The sequence below is a fragment of the Pipistrellus kuhlii genome, unplaced genomic scaffold (genome assembly GCF_014108245.1).
Source record: "Pipistrellus kuhlii isolate mPipKuh1 unplaced genomic scaffold, mPipKuh1.p scaffold_m20_p_8, whole genome shotgun sequence".
NCBI lineage: Eukaryota > Metazoa > Chordata > Mammalia > Chiroptera > Vespertilionidae > Pipistrellus > Pipistrellus kuhlii.
This window is the reverse complement of record NW_023425584.1, coordinates 45,507,437-45,533,409: the sequence shown is the minus strand read 5'-3', so window position 1 is coordinate 45,533,409 and position 25,973 is coordinate 45,507,437. Positions and strand designations below refer to the sequence as shown.

Below are 25,973 nucleotides of genomic sequence, written 5' to 3'. Positions count from 1 at the left end.
TTAAGCTAACATATTATCTTAAAAATGTTGCCGAAACCTGTTTGCCTCAGCTGTGGAGCATCGGTCTGCTGACTGAAAGGTCTCAGGTTCGATTCCGGTCAAGGGCATGTACGTTGGTTGCGGGCACATTCCCGGTAGGGCGTGTGCAGAAGGCAGCTGGTCGATGTTTCTCTCTCATCGATGTTTCTAGCTCTCTATCTCTCTCCCTTCCGCTCTGTTAAAAAAAAAAATCAATAAAATATATTTTTAAAAAAATGTTATCTGTAGGGTCATTCAAATTTTGTATATGTTCAATTATTCCATCTGAGTAATAAAAAAATAGGAGTAGGGATGATATATATGAAGTGTCTAACATGAAGTAGTTGTTCACTAAATGTTAGCAATTGTTATGGATAGAATGAAGGACCTTCAACTGGTGAATTCCAAGTTTGCTTTCTGTGCTGTGTTTCTGTGATCTTAATGTTGATATATTTGCTCGGAGTATGTATTATGGAATCTTCACATGAAAGGTAAACTCATAGGTTTTCTAATTCACTCCCCATTGAGGGCAGGTGTCCCCATTGCGGGCGGAACTTTTAATTATGAGAAAAATTGCTATTTTTTCAAAGCATTTCTTGCCTTTGCTGGAACCTATGGCTTGACAAGTTCTCTTTATATTAATTGAAATCTGTGGCTTTCCAACTTCATCCATTAGTCCTCTAATCCTTTATTTCAGAGCTATCAAACAATAATACTGCTTTTACTAAATCTTAAATATCTAACTGGCATAAATAATTTTCTTTTATGGGTACCTTCGAGCACTTTCATTTCTAGATCAAATACTTTTGGGTCTTTCATGTACTAATCATATGACATAATTAAATACAAGACTCCTCACCCTTTTGGTTAGCTTCCTATGTATTCATTTCAACTTTTAAATGTCTGTTTTGAATTGTGGTCCCCAGAACTAAATAGAGTCACACTGATCAGGCCTATTCAGAGGTGAGTTTAGCAGTTCTTGCTGGACCTAGAGGTTAGACCAGCTCATTGGCTTTGCCGGTGGGATTTTAGAAAATGCACAAAGCCAGGGCCAACTCCACAGTATTCTGATTTATTATTATCTGCAGTTGAGCTAAGATATTTGCATTCTTAAAAAAACACAGGTTATTTTAATATCTAGCCAGGGATAAAAATTACCTATCTCTAGACACTATCTTCAAGATCTCGTACTGTTTATGGTGGCCACATAACACCATTTGTGCCAAATTTGGGAACAATTGAAGCCACTAATAGCCCTTTCCTAAATTTGTACACTGCATTTTCTAGGACCTAAATCTAAGACTACACTTACTCCTATTACAGCTCATCTTGGACATTTCTGGCTATCATTCTATTTGATAGAATACCATATTATTTTCAACCTCAAATGTCTAATTCAGGTAACCTTTAAGGATTCATTCATTCAGAGTAGTCATTCCTGAATGATAAATATAACGAAAGGTTCAGATTCAGGTCTGTCCTTTATTTATCTCTAGGCTTTTTTGGTGACTGTAATGCATTGCTCTCACTTTTCATATTTGACTATTTGTTATTTTGCCTAATGATTTACCTCACCTTTCCTTTCTAAGTCATAATAATACCTATAGGCTGGAAGCTGAGAGAGAATAGGCCTTAAAATGCTATAAAACAAGAGCAGAGCCCCCGGGCCTAGCACTAAAGTGATGGACACTGTCTTTTTGCAAGCATCTCATAAAATGATATTGCTGTAGGTTAGTTAGACTGATTTTGGTTGCAAGTATCAGCAACCCCAACTTAACATGTCTTAAATAATGAGGGGATTCATTATTTTATATAGCAAAAACTCCAGATGTAGGGCAGTCCCCAGGTTAGTTAATCCAACAACAGTGTCATCAAAATCATACTTCACATTGATCTTTCTACTCTGCCAACCTCAGCATCTCCTTTCAGGCTAACTTCCCTCAAGGTCTCAAGATGAGTGCTGCAGTTTCATAACAACATGCAGACAGGACAACATCCAGGAGCCGATACTGCTTTCTTCTGTGTCTCTTTAAAAAAGCCTCTCATCAGCCTGAGCTACATCACGTGTTGTGGCATAAAGAGATCGCTGGCAAAGAGAACTGGACACATTCCGATTCACCCCCAGGTCTGGTGCTGGGGCTGGCTCCAGAAATAGGGCAGTCTCCCCTGAAGCCATTGAAGGCTTGATGCCTGATAAAAATTAGGGCCTGAACAACTTTGGGATTTTGTGAGCAAGGAAAAAAAATGAGTTTAGGGAGTAACTTCTGGGTGGGCAACTCCTAGTGTTCATTATACTACTAACTCAACAGAATTTTCTTTCTTCAGAGAGTAGATCCTGCTCTAATGCCACTGAAAACGTTATCCAAATAAGGAGATGCTGTGAGTAGTGGCTGGTTGCTGAAGATCAAGGAACCATTTTATAGGGCAAAGGTGACAGGACAAACTATTCTGCTGACCACAGGGCAACACTTTATTTCTCTCTAAAGCAAATTAATTAAAGCCTTCTTTTTTATATAATTTCTACATGCCTCCAGATTAATCTTCTGGTCATGCTTGTTGACTTTATGCACAAGTGCTCTGTCTTGATGAGAAGGGATATTCAGCTCTTAGAAGCGACAGCTCCTTTATTTTTTTCTTCTCTCTGACAGACTCACACTAACTCTTTGGAAAAGAATTAAAATTAAACCTTTACAATTGGGAAGTAATGGGGGGAAAAAGGACTAATTGAGATCACTGACAGAAGAAACTATCCGGGAGAAAAAAATATACTGTACTCTTCAAAGAGCTGGATAATTAAACACAAAAATTTGTTTGAAAAAGTTCATAAAATGTCAATGTAATATTATTTCTAATTGATCCCAGTGAAGTCTAGAGTCAGGAAACTGAGAGAAATTGGTATGGGCAAAATATAGCCTGAGGAATTCATACATAGCCTGAATTACTCAATGCCTTTCATAAGGAAAACATGAGTCTGTGGCTTCATTACTTGGTTTAAATGCTAACTTGAAGGAAAGAGGAGCAGATTGCATGGAAGAACCTGGAGAGTATTATGCTAAACAAAATAAGCCAGTTAGAGAAAGACAAATATCACATGATTTCACTCATACGTGGAATCTAATGAACAAAATAAACTGATTAACAAAATAGATCCAGAGACATAGAAGCATGGAACAGACTATTGGATCTCAAAGGAAAGGCTAGGGTGGGTGGGTGGGAAGACATCCACCGAAGACGTATATACATACTAGGGGCATGGTACATGGATTTGTGTACTGGCCTGGCCTGCAGGGATTGGGCTGAAACTGGCCCTCTGACATCCCCCAAGGGGTCATGGATTGTAAGAGAGCACAGGCCAGGCTGAGGATTCCCACTGGTGCATGAATCCATGAACTGGGCCTCTAATATGTAAATAAGATCTTTGGTTAATTTCTTTCCGCTCTCCCCGCTCTGCCCTTCCCTCTGAGATTTATCAGTCTGTTCCATGTTTCCATACCTGTGGTTTCTGCTCCTGCATTGAGCATCTTCCCCTGGTGGTCAGGGAATGTAATAGCTATTGGCCTTGGGCTTTTATATATATAGATATGCATAACCATGGACACAGACACTAGAGTGGTGAAGGCCTGGGGTGGGGGACAGAGTGGGTTAAAAGAGGTCAATGGCTGAAAAAGAAGGACACATTTAATACTTTCAATAATAAAGAAAAAAAAAAAGATGAACAGATTTATGAGAACATATAGAATAGCAATGTGTGTCAGAAGAAAATGAAATCAGGAACAAGAATAAGAGTTCCTATTCATTGTGACATATGTTTATGTCCAGAATTTACTGCATTTTTTCATTTAACATTTGCAAACACTTTGAGGCAGTTACAATGGAGGCAGGTGTAACCATGAGGAATTATATAATTTGAAATTGCAATGTGTCAGGCCAAATAGGAGACCTTTCTAGTCTTTTTTTTTTTTTTTTTTTCCACCTATGTCAATCTATTGTTGTGTATACTGGCTCGTCTCAAATCTAAGGTGAGTGTACAAAAGCCCACGCATGGGTCAGAGTTGAACAATGTGGGAATTATTAAGCAATGTTACTGATACATGTTCTCGAAGCCTCATTGTATTTAATAAACTCAATAAATCAGAAAAGAGTTACAAAATCAAATTCACCAGCCATTCACCTTGAGACCGAATTATTTCATTTTGCAGATATACATATATTTTTAAGTTGATAAAATATAGTTATATGTACATCTTCAATATGTAATAGAATTCCCCTGAATCACTTCAATAGCTTTGAAGTTAAAAACTCTTTTTTTTTTTTTGCTTTAGAAAAGGCTGATTACCATGAAATGGAATTTAAAATACTACTTCAATAATTTTTAAATCTAGATATGGAATAATTTAAAAAAGATACAGTCTGATAATAAATATTGGTGTGGACAGAAAGGGGATGTAGAAGGAAAGGAAACACAGGTCTGTACCTCAAAGTGCACTTGGCTTATTCACATACAAAGGCACCATTTGGGTTCCAAGCAATTATTTTTACTGCTTGTCAGCACTCAGGGTCACCATTGCTTCAGCCCAAATAAAGAAGCTCGTTAGTAAAAAATGTCTTAGAGAACAGCATGACTCATTTACTTGAGAAATCGAAGGCAAAAGAAACCCCTAGCTAATAATATTTTGGAGTTATTTTTGAGAAGAGACGAGATGCAGAGAAATTACTAAAAGTATAAAGGGCAATTCTGAATGAAAAATTCATTCCAGATCAGCTAGTTTGGAAATGAGCACAGTTTTCATGTATGCCATTAAAAATGACCTTACTTGGAAACGTACTGGTATTATTCTTATATTTCAATTGCTGAAGGTGGAAATCAGTCCCCAAGGTAATACCTTCTAGTGTTTTCTTAGGAACCAGTAAAACCTAGACTGAGCACTTGTGAAAAAAAGGAAGGAAGGCAAGGATAGAGGAGAATTACTTGGGACTTCAGGCAGGTAGTAAAGCCATCTTCAGAGTTTTTCATTAACGTTCTGCACAGTAAGCATCCTAGGGTTTTTTTTTTTTTTTTTTTTTGTGTGTGTGTTTTTTTGTTTGTTTGTTTGTTTTTTAGCAATGAGCACAAGCAGAAAATAATATTGATAAAGCTCGTAAATATTTTTTTTGTCATAGACATATTGACATACAGCTCATCTCTTTTCTCCCCTGGGGGAAACAATTTATTGAAAAAATGTCTTATTTCCTCTTTGATCGGCATATTCTGCTATAGATAAGCTTTCAACAGTAAAATTCATCCTGAAAACAAATTTGTGAAATATTTCAGGTTTTCTCTCTCTGAAAAGACTTATACTCCCAAGAGATCACAGCAAGCCTCAAATGCAGTCAAAAAGAGACAGGGAGAGAAGGAATCAATATGCAAATTTGTCTTGAGGGGTTCTCTTGGCTGACCTGGGCTTTGTCATACCAGCTGGACAGGGTGATAATCAGCAGGTTGACAACCAATCAATTTTGACATCACGCTGAAGTAGGTGCCAAAGCCTGGAGCATAAGTAACCCGATGACCTCAAGCTGGTTACCAAGTAACAGCTGGATACGCTTACGTATTTGATGACAATGAGAATGACAAGCCATGGGCATCATCTTGGTTGCCCCCAATGTACAGCTAAAAGTTTAACCTTAAAGAAAGTAAAGATTTGAAGTAAAAATTTATGTCATTTATAGAGCAAGATATAAACCATCGATGTAGGCCAAGTCTGATTGTTTTTAAGTGTGAGTGGTTTGTAACCATCAGACCTCAGGAAAATGCTTGTTCTGACTGAAAGTCCTGATTGAGACATTTACTCTAGGTCTGTCAGAATACAGGCTCAGCAGTTCTCTTCTGCACAGAGCCCTGCCGCCTGCGTGAGGTGCTGTGCCAGGAATCCTCACTCTCTTCCAAGCAGATCTGTAGACCTGCACTCAGAGCCTGGCTCGAAGGGACAGGTACTCAGGAAGCGCTTCCCCGGTGCCTGGATTCTAATAACTACCAATCCCACATGCTGTTCCTTCCCATCTTCATCCAGAGAAAGGAAAGCTGGCTTTTCTTCAAAGACCTCTCAGCACGTGCAGGACGATAAAGATGACGCCGCCGGCCCCCCTTCGTTGGGGAATTTACTGGAGGTAGAGTCACCGCTAACCTCCAGTATGATGTTATCTGGAGAATTAGGAGGGTCTGGGCGACTCCCGTGCAACTCCTGCCTCCTGACAGCTGTATTCTTTGACTCTTCCAAGGGCAGGAGAAGGGCTCATTAAATCCAGAACTTCCCCAGCTAGCTGCTTAAACACCCGACGGTAACGCTGCGGAAGGACAAGGCCTCCTGTGCTGCCAACAGTCAGTAGGGCGTTCACTTCTGACACATGAAAAGGGATAGTCCAAGCCTCAGGGCCAGGGGCCTGGGCAGAAACCTGGCTGTGATTCTTTTTTCTTTTTTTTTTTCTTTTTAAATATTTTATTGATTTTTTTACAGAGAGGAAAGGAGAGGGATAGAGAGTTAGAAAAATCGATGAGAGAGAATCATCGATCAGTTGCCTCCTGCACACCTCCCGCAACCAAGGTATATGCCCTTGACCGGAATCGAATCCGGGACCCTTCAATCCAGAGGCCGACGCTCTCGCCACTGAGCCAAACCGGTTTTGGCCTGGCAGTGATTCTTGAATATAAAAAGTTGCCACTGGACAAGACCTACAGATGGGGAGACCGAGGACACACATGGCGTGCGGACTCTGCAAGTAAGATGTCATGCTGACCTTTGGGAGATTACCGGGCCAGCCTCCTCCAGGATCAGAATGTGGTTGCCCAGGCCCACATCCCCCCTGTCTGCAATGCAGCTCGGGTTCCCTAAATCTATGCTCTCAACATACAACAATGTAATTTATTTTCTTTCTTTCTTTTTTTTTTTTTTTTTTAATATCTTTTTATTGATTTCAGAGAGGAAGGGGGAGAGAGAGAGATAGAAACTTCAATGATGAGAGAATCACTGATTGGCTGCCTCCTGCATGCCCCCCTTTGGGGACCAAGCCCACAACCCAGCATGTGTCCTTGACTGGAATCGAACCCGGGACCCTTCAGTTCACAGGCCAATTTACCCACCGAGCCAAACCAGCCAGGGCTGTAATTTTCTTTTTCAGCTGCAACTGATGTGATTCACTGATCTTTACCTTGTGTGGTTGGCTTTCATTCTACAGCTCTAAAAAATGTCTATTTTCCTAAGCAGGTCTTACAAGACATCTCAACTGAGATGTCAGTTGGCTTGTGGTGTCTGTGTTTTAGTTTTATATGTTATAAGGTAGGCCCCCAGAATTCTACATCCTAAAAACATCAAATGGATTCAAATGGAATTTTAAAAAAATGTATTTTATTGTTTTTTTTTTTACAGAGAGGAAGGGAGAGGAATAGAGTTAGAAACATCAATGAGAAAGAAACATCGATCAGCTGCCTCCTGCACACCTCCTACTGGGGATGTGCCTACAACCAAGGTACATGCCCTTGACCGGAATTGAACCTGAGACCTTTCAGTGCGCAGGCCGACGCTCTATCCACTGAGCCAAACTGGTTAGGACAGGGAATTTTTTAAAAGCAGATTTGTTTTAGTTTTAGCTGCTGTAACAAAATACGATCAACTAGATAGCATATAAACAACAGGCATTTGTTTCTTACAGTTCTGTAGGCTGTAAGTCTGAGATCGGGATGCCAGAGTGGTTGGGTTCTAGTGAGGACCCTCCTCCAGGTTTCAGACTGGCGGCTTTTCATTGTCATTTCGAACAGCAGGAGGGTGAGCGAGCTCTCCGGCCTCTTCTTATAAGGGCACTAATCCCATTCATGAGGGCTCCCCCATCATGACCTAATTACCTCTCATAGTTCTCACTTCCTAATACCATCACATTGGGGATTAGATTTTAACACATGAATTTTGGAGAGACGTAGACTTTGAGTCCATAACAGGATGTGTACACAATATGGTATACTTTGGGGACAGTGAAATAAATAACTTCCTAAGCACATGGGAAAATATTCAAGTGGAAACATGAGGAATAGAAAACGTGCAGAGTCGCCGAAACCGGTTTGGCTCAGTGGATAGAGCGTTGGCCTGCGGACTGACAGGTCCCGGGTTCGATTCCGGTCAAGGGCATATACCTTGGTTGCGGGCACATCTCCAGTGGGGGGTGTGCAAGAGGCAGCTGGTAGATGTCTCTCTCTCATCGACATTTCTAACTCTCCATCCCTCTCAATTCCTCTCTGTGTAAAATCAATAAAATATATTAAAAAAAAAGAAAAAAAAAAAAAGAAAAGAAAACGTGCAGAGTGAAGCAGCACCCAGATCAGAAATGAGACAGCCTGGATTTCTAACTAATTGTCTCTCTGAACGGCTCACCCAGACCTCCAGGCCTCAGGAACAGTTTTGTAGGAGGTTATACAGTCCTCCCTGAGTGATGCTCTGAATGACTTCTAACAATCAGAGTCAAATACAGAAAAAGTGCTGAGACCATAATAGCTGTCACCCTTAACTGCTGATCACCGAACCGCACCTCCCAGTTCACTTCCAGGGAGTTCTCTTCCTTCTCAGCTGCATGCACAGTAGTAGGCAGAAGCCATGGGCTTAGAAGTGAATCACACACTCCTGGGGTTGGAAGTATCTTAGGGAGGCCTCTGAGCAAGGTGAATTTATAAAGTACTGAGAGTGTTACTGCTTCTTGAAGATTTTCATGGAATTGCATGAAAGGAGAGAGGGGGTAGAAGGTCTATATTGGGAAATGCTTTGTTACTTGTAGTGAAACACGTCTTGTTTTCCTATTTAAGCCCATTTTCCGATGCAGCTCATCAGCATTTTCCTCTGTAGACTTGAGGGCCATCATCATGTTGGGCTTGTTTTTTCACTGGTAGTCCCTATTGCTTTGGCTCTTTTGAAAAATAACCACAACAAAACACTTCCAATTTTGCTCCTTCACTTACTTATATTATTCCTGTATCTCACTTTTAACACTAATGAATGAAACTACCCCACAAAGTTCTGATTATATGGCATATTCTGGCCCTTTTGGGTCACATTTCTTTTTTATATTTCTCAACATTGGGTTATTTTAACAGTTATACTCCAAGTACGGCACGTGTCTGCAGAATCTCCAGCCCTTTCTACAACGTTCGTATTTAGTTCCTTTGCATACTGTATGAATTCCTGACTCTTTGGTTTTTTTAATTTTTTTTCTCATTAAGTCTCTCGTCTGTCTGACATTCTGTTTCCAGGCTCTCCTGCGTGTTTCACATTAAATAGCCTAAGACAATGGGATAGGTCATAAACCTCCCCCCCTCAGAAACTTCTGATGCTTTCCATGACCTATAACTTGGCATCCGTGCCCCTCATCTGACCTAATAATTTCTCCTTATTCACTGCTTTCCTTAAAAGACCCCATCAATCTGCTCAGACCTGTCTCCCCAGATCCCTCATACACGGATCCCTCAGCCTGGCTGCTGTGTCTCCGCTGCTCTCACCACCTGCTCTCAGCCCTCTTCCCATTGCTCCCCAGTGATCTGACACCCACCCATGCATTAAGTACCCCTTCTTGGTGAGACGGCCTCTGGCTCTCCTCAGACGCCTCATACTGTCACGTGCTGTATGAGACTCCTGCCTCCCCTAACTGTCTTGCAGAGCCATGTCATTTGGTGTCATGAAATGGAACAGAGCAGAGCAGGACGTTTGTCTTTTTTTATTTTCTATCTTCATATTGGATTGTATCCTTTTTTATTAAAATAGGACTCATTTTGTTTTGTCGGGGCAATTGAAATGAGTTTCAATTTTCTCGAGTGGTGCAATCATGAGTGACTAATTTTCTTTTCTATATATATTTGTGTTTTCCAAAAATACTGCAGTTAGTGTTTTTATAATAGTAACAACAATTCCTTCTTATGTGGCAACAAACATATAGAGTAGGTAATCCTAGCCTCATTATACATGTCAGGTAATTTATTTCCACCCTACCGAAGTCTGACTCCAGAGCCAAAGTCTTAACCATTACCGTTCTCTTAATGATCAGGGGGGAAAAAGAACTTTATTTTCTTACATTTTTTGAGAGTATTAGTATCCCTCTTGTATATATTAGTTACAAGATGATATATTTGTCATTCCTTTATTCAGGGTTCAGCAGCTTATATGTTGGCCACACCAATATTATCCCCATGTCTTTCTCATGTGACTAACATGCTGTGTATTGGGTCTGTCATTCCCACCTGAATCTGTGAGTAGGGGCTTGTGACTGTTCCAACTAAAACACCATGTATTATGAAAGAGATATTCTACCATACATAACTCATCACTTGCTGGGTCATCAGGCCTGGGTTTGTGTTCTCTCTCTCTCTCTCTCTCTCTCTCTCTCTCTCTCTCTCTCTCTCTCTTCTTTCTCTCTCTCCTCTATCTCCCTGCCCCTCTTGTAAACTAGTCACAATGAATACACACTATTAATGAAGAGCAAGAGGGACTAGAACAGAGTAGACAGCATTTTGAAGTAAACTATAGAATTGAAGAATTGCATGGAAATAAAAAACATTTATTTTGAGGAAATGGAAATATTTTTTTTTAAAGTGAACATGAGAAAAAGCTGGGTTAAGAAAGAAATAGATGGCACTCTTTAAGACATGTTTTTATAGGTGGCACACAAATACCATTTGGTTGTAGCATCATGAGAAAGATGCATTGTTCCTGATATGGCATGCTTATCATTCCTCATTCATAGTGTAGTTATTTCTAAATACTATTTTTTTTGTTTGTTTTAATATGTTTTTACTGAGAGAGAGAGAGAAAAGGAGAGGGAAAGAGAAAGAGAGAGGGCAACATCAATGAAAGAGAAACATCAACCCGCTGCCTCCTGAACATCCCCTACTGGGAATCCAGCCCAAATCTAGGCATGTGCCCTGACTGGGAATCGAACCTGCCACATGGTGCATGAGATGGTGTGTAATAGCTGAGCCACACCGGCCAGGGCTGTTTCGGAATACTTTTAATTGTCATGTTGTACTCATTCTATACAGTCTGAGGTTCTTTCTTTCTTTCTTTCTTTCTTTCTTTTTTTTTTAAAATATTTTTTCATCTGTATACTATTAGTTCATTGCTTTGACACTTATCATGGCAAAATCTAAGTATTGGTCATATATAAATTCCCTAAATATTTTTGCAAAATATTTTTTGTATATATTGGCATTCCATTTATTATAGTTTTATATTAATTTTATTACTGTTAATATGCAATTTTAACATGTATTTAATTAATCTCTCTTTTGTCTAATGATTTTTCTTCATCTTTGTAATAGTTAAAAGTTATCTCATTCTCAGATGAGAAGAAAAACTCTTTTACATTAAAATTGGTTCAAATTATTTTATCTTTTTGAAATGTAGTGCCATGAAGTTGTGAATTATGGATCTATTTAATTCTTTTCCACACTGACATTTTCATGAATAACTATCATTATTAATAACAGTTCTTTAATCTATTATTGTGTTACTGTATTTTGGCATTTATTAAAATCTTATAATAATTTGATTTATCTTCTTGACTAGCTTTTCTATTTTATTAATTTATTTTTCTGTTAGTTACTTTATGGTTTCAGTAATTTTCCCTTTATAACATAGTAGGTTAGTATCTCATAAGAGTGAGCCCAAAAGCCATGGGGGAGAACCATAGTTTATGCATTATCTATAAGATAGATTTTCCCCCCTCTATACCAAGCTAAGATGTAATAGATACTTTTCCCTTGTTACTTGTCCTTGGTAGAAGGCATTTCAAAAAATTGCACACTTTTTTTGGCTTCTACATGTTCTTATTTCTAAGCTCCCAGCTTTCTACGTTTACTAATAGATGTTTACTAGTAGGCTATTAAAATTCCAGGCTCTAAGACCACCTACATTAGTAAATGCTTTGCAGTGCTTTTAAAGTATATTTGTTGTATTTTATTAAGCATTTCTAGGTGTTTTGAAGCCGATTTTTACTGGTTTTAGATTTACTAGTGTCTATATTATCAGAAGCAGAAATTCCCGGATAGAGCACCATACATTTTTTATTTTGTCCCGTTTTTCTGCCATATTTTGGCAGTAAACTATGGAGTCATTCAACTATAATTTTTATTTTCTAAGATTTTTAAAAAATGTTTCTTGCTTTTAGGTACTGCGTGGGTTTTCTGTGCGTGTGTACTTTTAGTGTGAAAATGTTTTTCTATTTTGTCAGTTTGTTTTTTATATCCTCTATCAAAATTCTTGGTTCCTAGAATGGCGGTAGAAAGGAAGAGTTAATGTAGTTTAAAAATGTTAATTTTCAAATGTTTGGACTAAGCTTTATACTTGCTCTAACACATGTAGGCACAGAAACCACTTACTGATAGAATATGGTTGGCTGACTAATCAGACCATCCTCATCCCATGGGAGGCAGGGGTGAGGGTGGGAGGAGTAAAGTATAAGATAGAATAAGAAGGCTGTTAAGGGTACAAAACCCCTCTCTTTCTTGGGCCAAGCCAGAAGTGCTGTGAAAATGGGTAAAGCGTTCTTCATGTCTCTGTTAGTTAGTTATTTTAAAAATGGAAAGCAATAATATATATAAAAGAGTTATTATAGTAATTAGCTTGAACAAGAGGGTCCCTAAAATGTTCCACATCATTTTTCAAATATAATGTGTTAGCTAAGTGACATTATGAATATTAAAAAAAAACCCACACACATTTTTCCCCCACCACTTCTAATCAATGGACTAATTGCTTATTTAAGCCTTTTATAGTGATATTAAAATTTCTCTATTATTAATGTCTTCTGGATTGCTAATATCCCTCTTTCTATTTTTGTTAGTGCAACTTTCATTTTATCTTCTTTGGTAGTGGTGTACCAATATGTCCTATTGGCAATGCTTTTTGACATTTTAGTTCATTTTACTAAAGTATACATTTCTAAAGGATAAGCATGTTTATCTTAAATAACCAATAATTTCATTATTGCACCTTTATTAAATTAATCCCTTTTTATTATCTAATACCCAGACCATACTCATATATTCTTTATTCTTCTATCAGCAAAATTTTAAAAGTGATATTTCGTGATATTATATGCTCAAGTAAGTTAACCTTATTTCCCTTTCATATGTTGGATATCCATTCGAGAACCAATGCAAAATAAGGCATAAACACATTTTATTTTCTACATATTTAACATATTGGTACTGGTACTTCATTAAAACAGTAAAAACTATTTACCAGCCCAGAATTTTCTCTTACATTTTTCAGGTCAGTTTTCTTTTTCATTAAAAAAAAATTTTCCATTTTTGAAACTTATTGTGGTGGTTTTCAACATGGATATTTATCTTTGTTTGAGGGTTTCATTAATTATTATGTTTGGTTTTTGTTGAGGGTGGTTGTTTTAGTCAGAAGCAAAATTCTGTATTACTACTGAAAGATTTTTCTGGAACCTTTTCAGGTCAACTTATATAAAAAGCCAGAAAACCCTAAGGCAATTTATAAATGAATACCTGAGAACTAAGAAATCTGAGAATTCGCAAAGGAAATGAGTTCAGCATTTTGACATAATGTAGCATAAAATCTCCCAGGATTTTGATAAATCAGAAGCTACTCCTCTTCTGATCTCTTAACTTAGGAACTCTCATAGACATTTACAAGGCTACACACCAGAGCTAAAGCATGAACAGCTCTGTCTTTTTCCAACTCATGGTATTTGTAGTCACTTGTGAAGGATACGGCAACATGCAAACAAATAGTTTTTCACACAGCCCTCAAGGAGACCTTCAGTTTTAAGTCCTCAGTGGTTAATTCAGTGAAATTCAGTAATGCTGCAGGCAGTAAGGCTGATAGAGATAGTGAGACACTCAATAACAATTTTAAAAGACCAAAACACTTAGTGGTAAAATTGATAAGGATATTTTTCAGGGAACCTGGGAAAATAAATTAGCTAAAGTAAGGATTAAGAAAGCCTTTCATTAAGAAAGCCTTTCATTATATCATTAATGCAGTTTCTTAAACTTTAATATGCCTACAGATCACCTCAGGTTCTTGTTAAAATAAAAATGCTGACTCTGTTGGCCTAGGGTGGTACCTGCAATTCTGTGTTTCTAATAAGCCTTCTAGGTAATGATGATGCTGTGGCTTATGGGCCACCCTTTGAAAATAAAGCATCTAGATTCCAACTTTGGCAACAGGAAGTAGAAGATGAGAAAATGCCCCATGCTATATAATAAAAGCCTAATATGCTAAGTGTCTGGTCGACCAGTTGGCTGTTCAACCAATCAAAATGTAATATGCTAATGATATGCTAAAGTTACTCAACCTCTCACTATGATGTTCACTGACCACCAAGGGGCAGACAATTGACCGGTCAACCAGTCACTGTGATGTGCACTGACCACCAGGGGGCAGAGCTCTGACCAATACTTGCTGCTGGGGTCCGGCCATTTGGTCCCTCCCTGTTTGGTCAGCCTCCCATCTTTCCCCGACCCCTATTGTGTACCATTGGGATCCCTCAGCTTGGCATGCACCCTCTCGCAATACAGGCCCCTTGGGGGATGTTGGAGAGTTGGTTTTGGCCCCATCCTGCAGACTAGGCCGAGGAACCCCAGGTGGACAAATTTGCTCACTGGGCCTCTAGAAAACTATATAAAAATCAATTCAAAGAATAATGCTGGGTGAGTATGTGTGTTTAAATGTAAATGGCATGACATATATAATTTTCTTTACACTCTTAGGAGATACTATCCCTCTAAATTCAAAGAATAGAATTCACAATTCTGATGAATACATGAAAAATATAGGAAATAGCAAAAGCATACACAGAATAAACAAATTTAAATAAAATATACATTCAAAATAAAGTGGGAGACCTCACAATAAAAATTAAATAAAATATTAAATACTAAGATGTTCTATAATAACAAGTACTCACTTGTAAATAGCAAAGGGACACTAGCTCACAGAAAAGTCAAGAGAACAGGATTGGTGACAGCTACCTGCTTTCAAATTCCACCTTTGCCTACGGGATCTGTGGTTCAGGTGACTTCTGGTAACCAAGCTGTGCTTTAGTTTACTCATCTATAAAATGGAACAATAGTACACCCAGCTATTAAGGTTCTTATGAATATTAAATTTGTAAAACAGCAACTCAGAACAATACCTGATCTATAGTTGGCAATTCTCAATGTTTACTTTTTTTTGATGCAATAACATCAATAAGTCACTTCTAAAACAATTCAATTTAGAAATTTAAAAATAGTTTTCAAAAAGCAGTTTTCCTGAGGTTATTTTATTGCTAAATTGCCTATGGGAAAATATTTTGATTATGTGAATAAACAACAGAGAATGAAACATAATTAAGTAAATAATATTATTGGTGAAATGAGAGTATCAATTAGAGAAAAACATTTCTATCACATGAGTAAATGGGCTAATTATTAAAATTAAAGGGTAGAAATGAATTATTACTAGTATCCCATTATTGGTGTGCTTTAACACACAATGCAAATACTACAGGAATCTACACCTGAAAACTATATGATTATATTAAACAGTGTCACCCCAATGCATTTAATTAAACATACACACACACACACACACACACACACACACCACAAAATAAACATGGGCTGTAACTGCCTTTCCTCTGGCATAGATTCAGCCTGCATTTCAAAATGCCTGAGCCTTGATGATTACCTCTATGATTTTCCATTATTGATGCTCAATCTAGGTATAATTATAATTAAGAAAAGAAAGGTTTTTCTATCTTACTGTGTACAGACCGAGATAAATAGGTGTTTACTGTGTTTCTTTTTTCAATTTATATTTCCTTTCCAAAGTTTAAATGCAGACTGTTATAAAAACCTATAATTCTAAACCATTACTTCGTGTTTTTCTTTTCCGGAATAATTGTTTCATAAAATAATAAACAAGGGAAAATTGTAAAGGAATCCAACTGGTAGCAGTTTTAGTATTTGCAAAAGGAAATACCTTCAAAGGTCAGGTATAATGTTTACCATCTGACTCTAGATGTTTTCTACAATAGTTAATATAACACAGTAGCGAAAATTTCTCAATGCATACAAATATACAAATATGTTTGTATATGTTAAAAATCTCAGTGTGCTTTAATATGGCATTTTGTGGTAAATCCCTTTTTATCAATATTAAACAGAGACAACAATGAATAAGTAATTTGAGGAGGAATATTATACGTTGAAAATATGGGAAATAGCTTATGTTCCAGGGAAAATATCAATGTTCCATACCATGTGCTGTTCTGAATTATCACACCTACAGATAATTTTCAGATTGGAATCTGTTCCCTTATTTCTTCCTCATTATCTTTAAAAATTAGGGATTGTCTTTAAAATCATTTGTACCTTTTTTTTTTTTTTTTTCAAGTGGTACAAACAGTTGGATAGGGATTCTAATGCCACTTAAGAAAGTAAACTATTGAAGTATAACATTCATTTGGGAAAATGAGCAAATATATAGTGTACAGCTTAAAATGTTTAAAAATATTTTTATTGATTTAAGAGGTGAAGGAAGAGGGAGAGAGAGATAGAAACATCAATAATGAGAGAGAATCATTGATAGGTTGCCTCCTGCACGCCCCCTACTGGAGATTGAGCTCACAACCCAAGTATGTGCCTCTGACCAGAATCAACCCCAGGACCTTTAAGAATCACCCCCACAATGCTCCAAACCAGCTAGGACAGTGGTAGGCAAACCAAGGCTCGCGAGCCACATGTGGCTATTGGGCCCCTTGAGTATGGCTCTTCCACAAAATACCACACAGTGTGATTGAAACTTCATAGCCCATGTCCAAAAGTTGGTTTTCGGCCTGGGCGAGTCTATAGAGAAGTGGTTCTAATGCCAAGCCACACTCAAGGGGCCAAAGAGCTGTATGTGTCTTGTGAGCTGCCGACCACTGGGCTGGGGCATTGATATATTTTTGCAAAGTGAACACAACTGAAGATCCAGGTGCCAGCTCAAGAAAAAATAGTATTAGGACCTCAAAAGCTCCCTGTATGTCTTCTCGCATCACTTATATCAAACAAGAGGTCTTTCCTCGCCAACATCTTATAGAAATGCTGTAGTGTAGTATGTATTTTTTTATTTATGATCTTTCCCCTAAACATTGTTTCTGATAGTTATCCATGTTGGTGCTATAACTGTAGTTCATCCATTCTCTTTAATCCTATATAATAAAGAGGTAATATGCAAATTGACCCTCACACCCTTACATCACAAGATGGCTGCCCCAATGTCATCACAAGATGGCCATCACCTCATTGTCACTAGATGGCCACCCGCATGTTGTCACAAGATGGCTTGCAGGGGAGGGCAGTTGGTGGTGATCAGGCTGGCAGGGAAGGGCAGCTGGGGACAATTGGGCCAGTAGGGGAGCAGTTAGATGTCAATCAGGCTGGCAGACAGAAGCAGTTAGGGGCAATCCGGCAGGCAGTCAGGTGAGTTGTTAGGAGCAAGCAGTCCTGTGAGAGGGATGTCTGACTACCAATTTAGGCCCAATCCCAGGGCCTAAACCGGCAGTTGGATATACCCTGAGGGATCCCAGATTGGAGAGGGTGCAAGCTGGACTGAGGGACACCCCCCCAACCCCCCCTCCATGCATGAATTTTGAATTTTGTGCACTGGCCCTCTAGTGTGTGTGTGTGTGTGTTATATTTTATTGTTTAAATGGATCTTAATTTGTTCAGTAGTTCTATGATTAATGGATATCTGGGCTATCTCTACTGTGAAGAATACTATTATAAACATTCTTGTACATAAATTTTGCCAACCATCATATGCATTTAAAGTAGTTATAAACCGGGGGGGGGGGGCAATGGAAAGATATGTACACATATAATACCTTAATTAAAAAAATAAAAAAATAAAGTAGTTATAAACCTAGAAATGAAATTTGCCCAGCAATATGGTGTGCATATGTCTACCCTTTGCATTTTTGTAGAAATGTTAGCTTGTTAACTTAAAATTGAAAAACAAACTACTGGAATTTCAATTGTTACTATACTGAATACACAAATCAATTTTTATAATAAAATTAATATCTTTATAGTATTGAATCTAACAATACGAGCAAGGTATAGTAACTCTTTCCATTCATTTGTCTGCTTTATTTTCTCTAAATAACTTTTTGTAGGCTTTTGGTGTAGGGGTCTAACATCTTTGTTAGGTTTATTTCAGGGTATTTGAGATTTTTAAACTCAATTTTAAATGTATAATTTCTATTTTAAAATTTTGTTGTTGTTATGTAGTAGCACAATTGATTTTTGTATAATGACTCTGAATTCAGTAACCTTACTAAATTTACTAATAAAACTGATAGTTCTTCTGTGGGCTCATTATTTTAATTAAAATTATTTAGAGAAAGAAGGAGAGGGGGACACAGGGAGGGAAGGAGGGAGGGAGAGAAAGAGAGAGAGAGAGAGAAAAAGAGAGAGAGAGAGAGAGAGAGAGAGAGAGAGAGAGAGAGAGAGAGAGATTGTTTCACTTATTCATAGGTTGATTTTTGTATCTGTCCTGACCAGGAATTGTACCTGAATCCTTGGTATATTAAGACAATGCTCCTGAGCTACCCAACCAGGGCTATTATTTTAATTTTAAATGTATATTATTATTTATTAAAAATGGATTTAAAATTATTGACACAGAAAAATAAAAAAACCCTTTACACGTGGATATACATGCAAATATTAGCATCCTTACTATATGAAGGCTTGTACCTCTTTCATATTCCTTTGTTAGCTGCCTTTTTTCATTCTAAGATATTAGTCTGCTCAAATATTCTTTAACTTTTATGTGACAGTAAGGTCTGGCTATGTAATTTCTGTCATTGAACATGGTAAGATATTTATGTCACATAAGTTAGGTCTGCCTTATCTTTGTTGATAGGTATTTAATACATAGCAAGTGGGTGCTTACTTACTGGGAGCTAGCTTTCTATGTGCTGAACATTGAATTAAGTAATGAAGGATTTAGGTGATAGGCAAAAGATACAATAACTGACCTTGAGGAACTCAAAATATAGTTGGGGAGACGTGACAGTATAAGACTATCCAAGAAGGCGATATAAATTATAGGCATTAGCTGTAATTGCTACACAGAGGTCAGCGAATCATAAATCAACAGAGGCCACTGTACCCAGGGATCACTTTGTGGAGGAGTTGGCATTAAAGCTTTGACAGGGTGGTAAATTTGGAAGGTGCTGAAAAGAATTGAACCGCAACCAGTAGGAATAGACAAGAAGAGTGGAACTGAGAGAGACAGCATGGGAACCATTAGCACCCTGCCTAACTTGAGTAGGACAGATTGTATTGGAGAACAATGTGAAATTCATGAAATGCTCAGGAAACTCAAGAAAAAGTATATCCAGTAGACATACTGTACAATTTTTAGCGGCTGCTCCCATGGGCCTCTTAAAGCTCAAATTATATAAACTAATATCATAGGTTGTAAAATTGGAAAATTTTGAGCCCTAAAGGGAATAGCTACCAGACACCAAAGTGATTTATGAAATAAATCACCTTGTAGAAATTCCCCAGTAGGAGCATGAGCACTTTTAGATAACTTGTACATTTACAGTCAAACAGGGGTGAGATATTTGGAGATTAAAGCAGATTTGAGGCTCATGAACTGAGGGTCCACTGGGAATATCCACAAGGAATTAAGATGTGGGGTGTTTCCTTGATTTCCCCTCTTATTGCTAGAAAGAGGTGCTTCAAGGAGACTTGGTGAGAGCATAATGTGAGTCCTCTGAAGTTTTGGGTTGTAATAAAGATAGTGAAGAATCTAAAAACCAAGAAATGAGCTAGTGAGCAGTTTATAGTGGAGTGAAGGAGCAATGCTGTATTGAGATTCACCTATTTGCCCAGGGTTAGTGAGAGAGTTGCCTGGGGAGCACATGTGTCCCATGCATGTGAGAGCACTGTCATGCGGCTGTCGATGTCCTGACCATTAGGCTGCCCAGTGACTGAACTGGTCTCAGCAGATAGAAACCAAATCTTTTGCTTGGTAAGTGATGAAGTCAGACAGTACGACTTATATAAAGTCCCCAATGATTGGAGAAGGTTGAGAATCAGCTTTAAATACATACCAGTTCTTGGAGAGTATTATGTTAAGTGAAATAAGCTAGTCAATTAAAGAAAAATAACACATGATCTCACTCATTTATGGGAAATAAAGAACATTATAACCTGACAAATAAAAAGATAGATACAGAGGCAGAGAAGCATCAAACAGGCTGTCAAACTACAGGGGGAAGTCTGAGGTGTGTTGGGGAGGAGAAGAAGAGATCAATCAAAGGACTTGTATGCATGCATAAAGCACAACCAATGGACACAAGACACTGGGGGTGGGGGTGGTATGAGGGCATGTGCCAGGGTGTAGGGGAGGCTGGGAGAAGGTCATTGGGGGGAAAAAGGAGATATATGTACCACTGTTTGTAATATTTTAAACAATAAAATAAAATTAAAAAAATACATACCAGTTCTCTTACTTCGTGACCCTTTACCTCCTCTTTTCCTACCTTCCCTCTTTCACTCCACTCCCATATTCCAGAAGCTTTGGAACTCGGATTATTAAATGATTAGAGAAGAAAGACCTGGGGTAAAACTATAGGATGCAAGCTTGTCATTGGCTGTTGGTTTTCACTTGCAGCAGATCCCAAGTATGGAAGAGACACAATTTAAACTTTAAATCAGTTCTTTATATGTAGCTGGGTATTCTAATTTACAAATTGAGAATATGTTTAGTGACTTAATTTAACTATAAGAATTTTTTAAAGCTCCAATTGATCAGGGTATATAGATAAGACCCTAGTTCATATTGGCTCAAAAGATGTTGCCTTAATATCCTTGAGCTACTGTAACAAATGACCACAAACTGGCCATAGAACAAGAGGCACTTGTTTTCTCACAGTTCTGGAGGCTACAAGTCCAAAAGAAAGATGTCAACATGTTCTTTCTGAAAGCTCTAGGAGATCATCTGCTCCATTAACTTTCTCTTAGCTTCTGGGGTTGCTGCAATTCCTTGGCACTCTTGGCTTATAGATGCATCCCTGTGATCTCTGCCACCCCTAATCACATGGTGAGCTTCCTCTGTGTCTTTGTCTTCACATGACACTCTCTCTTGTGTTTGTGTGTGTGTGTGTGTGTGTGTGTGTGTGTGTTCATATTTGTCTCATAAGGACATCAGTCATATTGGATTAAGAGTTTATCCTATCCCATTTAATGTCATCATAACTTGCATTTTAATTACCTCTAGAAAAACTGTTTGAGATCCCATTCACAGGTACTAGGGTGGTACTTGAACATATCTGTTGAGGGAAACAGTTCAACCCACAAAGGTGTAATTCTACTTGGTGTCTGAACCCTGAAGTTAGGGGCCATTGTTGGTGTGACTCGAAGTTCCTTCCTACTTAATTTCTAATCATGTGTGCTGTACTCCTTCACAATACACAGTAGGAGTTTTCAGTCTGAAGCAGTGTTTCCTAATCATGCCTATCAGGGATGCAACTACTGGAGATACCTCTGTATTTTGTCCATTTTCTTTCCCAGTGGTGCTGCCAGTGTTTCTCTTCTTTAATGCCCTCGGAAACGTTTCTTTTTCAATTTTAGTAACAGTATAATTTAAACTTCATTTTATTTAAAGCCAGTTTGTTTAGTAAACAAATACCTAGGGTAGGGAATTCATAGGCATCATGAATAAAGAAATGTATGGATTTTTCATTTTGTAAATTTGGTTATGGATATGAGTTTAGCCATCAGGCCAGGAGGTTCTCAGCCCCAAATGCACATTAGAACCACCCAGGCAACTTTAAAAATACTGATATCCAACACCGCCCTAGGAAATTAAATTGGAATCTCTGGTCACGTGACATAGTGCATAGAAATCAACCAAACCCTGGATCTCAAGGTATCAGTTGTCTGATAGGAACGTGCACCACTTTCCCCATCCATATAATGGGAGAAAATGTATACCAGTATGGTCAGACTGTTACAAAGGTTAAATAAGATAGCTATGTGAAAAGCTCATTAGCACATGCTGTTTCTGCAGTAGACCATGTAGGTGGGGATTGCTGACACTGAATGGTGGACAACAGCCTGAAGTCATTGTGTAGGTGGGACACTTCCTCAGAAGCCCATGCCTGAGCCTCAGTGTCCTCATGAGCACATCCAGAGAAGGCTTGAGGCACTCCATGCATCTGCAGCAGTGCAGGGATGCTCATCGTTGGAAGACTTGAAAGATCCCCTTGATATTCAGTTAGACAGGAGGGTACCAATAACCGGTCTAAATGCCAAGAACCTGAGCACTCTTCAGTCCTGATTTTGTGTCTTAATTTTATTTAAAGCCAGTTCGTTTACTGAACAAATATCTAGGGTAGGGAATTCATAGGCAGCATGAATAAAGTGTATGGATTTTTTATTTTTAAAATTTTGGTTATGAATTTGAGCGTAGCCACCAGCCCAGGGGGTTATCAGCCCCAAATGCATATTAAAATCACCTAGGTAGCTTTAAGAATACCAATATCCTACACCATCCTAGGAAATTAAATTGGAATCTTTCCTCATCTGATGCTGCTGGCTGCTGCTCCCATGGGAACTCTCCTGACTTGGTGCCATGAAATAACACTTTCCTGCCATCAGTCTGGAGGCTAGAAATCCAAGATCAGGGTGGGAATGCAGTCTGGGTTCTGGTGATAACCCCTTGCTGGGCTGCAGAATACCCTCTTTTTATACTAGTACTAGAGTTCGGGTGCACAAAACTCGTGCAGGGGTTAGGGATGGGGTGGAGAGAAGGGGTCCCCTTAGCCCAGTCTGCACCTTCTCCAATTCAGGACCCCTCTCACAATCCTGGAACTCTGGCTCCTAACCACTCACCTGCTTGCCTGCCTGATCGCCCCTAACTGCCCCCTCTGCCAGCCTGATCACCCCTAACTGCATCTCCCTGCCAGCCTGATTGCCCCCAACTGCCTCCCCCCTGCCAGCCTGGATGCCCCCCCCCCCACTGGCCTGGTTGCCCCACGCAGCCTGCTGTTCATTTGTTTGGTTGTCCCTCACTAAACCCCCCTGCCGGCCTGATCACCTCATGCAGCCTGTTCCGTCATCTATTTGGTTGCAATTGTTGCTTAGACTTTTATATAAATGAATATTCATATGGCAGAGACTGAAAATTTTAATTAGAGGTTGAGGAGAAGCAGAGTGTGCACTGCAGGTTAGCCCCATGATAAGCTGCTTGTCATGTTTTTGTACACTTTCTCTTCCTCTAATGTATTGTCCAAGCAGCTTTAGATAATTGCAAGACATATCCCTACTTATCTTCCTGTCTTGTGAGCAGGACTGATTGTCAGCCAGTGAGTACAAGTTCAGCTGTCCTGATTAATTTTTTAGGATTATATTTAAATACCTCTTTCCTGACAGCAGAATATTCCTTCAATACTTCCTGTTGCTTCAACACATTATTGTTTAATGAAAGTATTTTCACCAGTTCCTTGAAATAATTCTCTATAGATGTTTCCTCCACTAAACCATTTCTCTTGAGTCATTTTTATTTATTACCCTTTCTCTAAAGTCTGTTATAAACCCTAGTTTGCAGTGGAGGGTCACCTATGTTCAGAATTGGATTGAGTGTTCCCAAGAGTAGAAAATGGTCATTTGCTTTAAGTGAATCTTGAAGTTTAGCACACTTTCTTGGAGGGCTTCTTTGAACTAAAATCCTCAGCAAAATGAAGGGGAGCCACTGCAGTGAAGAAGTTGGCAGCTTTCTCATCTTCCTGAAATGCTACTCAATCTGTTCTCCTCAGTTGCCCAAATACCTTCATTTCCTTTGCCATCAGAGTCAGATTAAGCCGTAGGCAAATTAGGTAACGTCCAGTGTGAAATTTATTGGGGTGACATTGGTTAATAAAATTATTTAGGTTTCAAGTGGGGGAGTTAGTAAGAGGAAAAGGAGGCAAATTTATGGTAATGGAAGAAGATTTGACTTTGGGTCAACATATAATGCAAGATACAGATGATGCATATTTTTAAAAAGTGAATGATGATAAAAAGGAGTAATAATGATGTTGATAATTATATTAGCTGACATTCATTAGTTCTATGTCCTACTATATATATATATATATATATATCTATATCTATATATATATATATATATATATATATATATTTATCTCATTTATTTATCCTATCAACTCTATGGAGTAGAAATAATTGTTATACCAGTATTACAGATGAAAAATGAAGGCTTATGGAGGTTAATTTACTTGCACAAATTCACACAGCTAGTAAGATATGGTGATTGCATTTATATGACTATTCTTATAATGACTGTTATAGCCAATTAATCAGTGTTGCTTTTAACTGTTAACATTTCTTCAAATAACGTTCTTAAGGGGTGAATTTAAATGTCTCACCTATCTACATGACAGTCCTTTCTGGAAAGCTATTGCTCAGTCTTGAATTTCTTATCCTCCAATCTGCACATTCAGATAATGATGCAATAAAATCTTTTATGGGATACTCCTCAAGATTGCTATATGCTAAGGGAGGGAATAAGATATATTTTCATAACTTTTGACTTCTGTAAAGTACTTTCCTCCTCACTACAGCATGGAAAAGCTCTAAAATTGTATCTCACGAGAAGGGTAATCTGCAATTATTTACAGAAGCTTCTCACAATATCTCATTTTATCACTTTTGTGGAAAAACAGAATAGAAAAACAACCAAACTTTCATGAATATTTAAAAACCCATTCACACTGGGGGATGGAGGAAAGTAAGTTTAGATAATTGCAAATTCCATTTCAGTCAGTTGTATTCCAAGTAAATGTTCTGTCTCAACATGGCTTTCATCTGATCTTTTCACATGATGGGAGCTAAAGCTTCTTGCTCAAGTGAGAACCTTTTCCCATGTGAGCAGAGGGAGACAAGCAAAGAAGACTGGGCTGAGCATCTGCCACAGACACCCCTGTTCTGGGCTGCAGGGCGAGGGGACCTTTGGGGAAGTTATTTGGCATTTAAGCAAGTGATTCCCATGGCAGCTGCTGAATATTTTGTTAAATGATTTTCTTCTCTGACCTTTATTACTAATGAATCTTCCTTAAGAAGCACTTAAGGAGTAAAAAGAAAGGTTGTTTTTATTAATCGCTTTTCTCTTTGCCCACAGAACCCAAAGAAATGGTGTTACCTGGCAAGAGATCTGCACTCTCTTATGAAAAATCAGACCAAGGTAATACTTATTGTGAATTGATATATTTTTTTAGTCTGTTTAACTCTGATACATTAAACTCGTAGGTTTCCTTGATTACTGGTTTTAGCTATTGAATACGTAATAGTAAATCATTATCTGGAAGTAGAGGGAATGGTTTGTAAGGATTACTATATTTATGAAGTAACAGAAATTTAAAACATATTTTAGGTTATCAAAATATTGTGGGTAATGGTCAATTTTCTGACACCACATTTATCTTAATATATGAATAGGATCTTAACTAGGAGATTATATTCTCTTTGTTTGGAAATAACTCCAATTAGTTTATTCAAATTTACAATAAGAGAATTAGATTCTTGTCAGAGGACAGTGATAAGAATTTCCTTTTATTCAAGCATTAGTCAGATGATTTTACATATTACTTTTTGAATATACAAAAAATTTCCATTCAAATTCCTCTCAAACTCTTTTGAGTTTTATGAAGACACCATCATACAAATCATATTTTCTTTGGAAAGACTGAATTATATCATACAGTTGTTGAATAGCATGCCTGATTATGCTTACCAGTTGCATATATAGTTGCTAAATTTTGAGATTGCTATGTGATTTATTTACATATGTTGGCTTAAAAATATGAATACTTATACTAATGATATATATGGGTAAATAAAATGTAAGCTACAGATATACATGTGCATA

At 38.0% G+C, this 25,973-nt stretch overlaps 1 protein-coding gene across 2 annotated transcripts in view; it reads left to right on the top strand.

Moving 5' to 3' along the window:
• INPP4B (inositol polyphosphate-4-phosphatase type II B) overlaps positions 1 to 25,973 on the top strand; it is a 560,042-nt gene that overhangs the window by 63,263 nt on the left and 470,806 nt on the right. For both annotated transcript variants that reach the window (XM_045576851.1, XM_045576850.1), the window contains exon 2: positions 25,227 to 25,289. The gene's annotated coding sequence lies outside the window, so the exon portion shown is untranslated. The remainder of the gene's footprint in view (positions 1 to 25,226; positions 25,290 to 25,973) is intronic.